Source organism: Excalfactoria chinensis, chromosome 4 (assembly GCF_039878825.1).
Source record: "Excalfactoria chinensis isolate bCotChi1 chromosome 4, bCotChi1.hap2, whole genome shotgun sequence".
NCBI lineage: Eukaryota > Metazoa > Chordata > Aves > Galliformes > Phasianidae > Excalfactoria > Excalfactoria chinensis.
The window spans coordinates 60,868,168-60,869,924 of record NC_092828.1 but is presented as its reverse complement, the minus strand read 5'-3'; the positions used below and the strand labels follow the sequence as shown (position 1 = coordinate 60,869,924).

Below are 1,757 nucleotides of genomic sequence, written 5' to 3'. Positions count from 1 at the left end.
CTCCTTCCTTTCAGGCAAGTACACTTCTTTTTCCCTCTTTATTTCCCCCTGGTAAGCAAACATAACCTAAAAGAAAAGGACAGATTAAAGCTGCTTGCTCATAAAACTTGCCTTCTTCCTATACTAGGAATTTGTTTTGTGACCTACTTCCTTAACACTGTTTGCTATTGAGCAAGGACAAAACCCAAATGTCATTTCACGACATAATCCACTGTCAAAATTGGCACTAGCCAGCAGGCCTGCTGGTGGTTGCTCACAGCTAACAACTGTAGAGTAGGCATAGAAAATGCATTTTTTCCACAGAATATGGTAAGTCAAGGTTGAAGAGTATTGGGAAGGAAGGGTGGGAGAACTACTGCTGCCTCTGTCATGTCTCATATATTCTTGAGACTTAAGTTTCCAGTACTTGTCAATGACTTGTCAAGCTAGCATTCTTCAAAAACTTGCTGTTAATGGGTGTCACATATACTTGCTATGTGTTTTTGTTTGTTTGTTTGTTTCCGAAGCTAGTAGTGGTTTTATTACTTACCTGCTTCACTCCTGGCTATGTCAATAAACAAGAATATACCTCCTTTATAAGGTGATATTTTTCAGTTCATTTAAGTGTCTGAGGATAAACTGATGCTCTAGAGACTTTGTATTGTGAAACAGACTTAAAAAAATCAAGTGTAAAAGTCTGGAATTATGAAACTAAGAATCCTTTTGTTGCCTATTTACTACCATTTTACTGAGACTCCAGGAATAGTATTCCCTGTGAAGTTCAAAATAGATACAGCACAATACATCCTTCTGTTTATAAAATACATTGTACAATAACAGTAAAATAAATAAATAAAGTTATCCCCAAAATGTACCAAGTGAGATCTCCTTGTAATATCATAGGCTTTACAACTGAATTTTACAGGACATTGTTGTAAATCACACCGGGATAATGTAGAAAGATGTCTGTGCATTAGGATCACTGAAAGAAAGCTATGTTAACATGCCTGAGTTGACATCTATTGCAAGGGTTTAAAAAATTAAATGCAAATGTCTGAAGTCAATTTTGAAATTAATTTAACTTGAGGTGAAATTCTCTATACTTTTTTGTATTTTAATGGTAGAAAGAAGACAAGATTTTTTTTTTTTTTTTTTACTCATCAGCACTGTTTCCTAGGCATTTCAAGTATTCTCAAGTTCGTTTATTAATATTCATCCCTGAAAGCTCCTGTTTCTGCAGATCATGCAAATACTTCTGATATACAACCAGCTGAACAGAGATATTCCCTTGATAGGAGTTGCTTGTCCTATCTCATCTGAGGATGTTGATAGATGTCGCTTAGTATCGTGTCTCCACTTTCACATTCACATAAAGAGCATAATTTTTTTTTCTTTTTTCTTTTTTTTTTTTTTACATTATTTTTTCTGATATTTTCTTTGTAGTGATTAATCTCATATTTTTAATACTGAGGCACGCCTGATTTAATGTGCAAGGTATTTGTAGGATACCAAAGTGTGCTGAGCAGATGGGGGAGGAGTCAGGACTGATGGACATGATTGGGTTTGTGCAGAATGTCATGATTATTATCACTGCAGTGTTTCAGAGGACAGCAAGGCAGCTGTGTAAGGGCCTTGGGTAACTTGTTGGTTGTCAGCCACGCAGCAGAATATTTTCCCTGTACCTCTGAGCATGTATAAGATGTAGTACATTTCCTGAAGAATACCATGCATATTTAATTGGACTCCTTGCCTGGTGAGTCTAACATGTCATATCAGCT

General features: G+C 36.0%; 1 long non-coding RNA gene across 1 annotated transcript in view; it reads left to right on the top strand.

The window, feature by feature from the left end:
• LOC140252139 (uncharacterized) overlaps positions 1-1,757 on the top strand; it is a 215,833-nt gene that overhangs the window by 159,300 nt on the left and 54,776 nt on the right. The window lies entirely within an intron of this gene.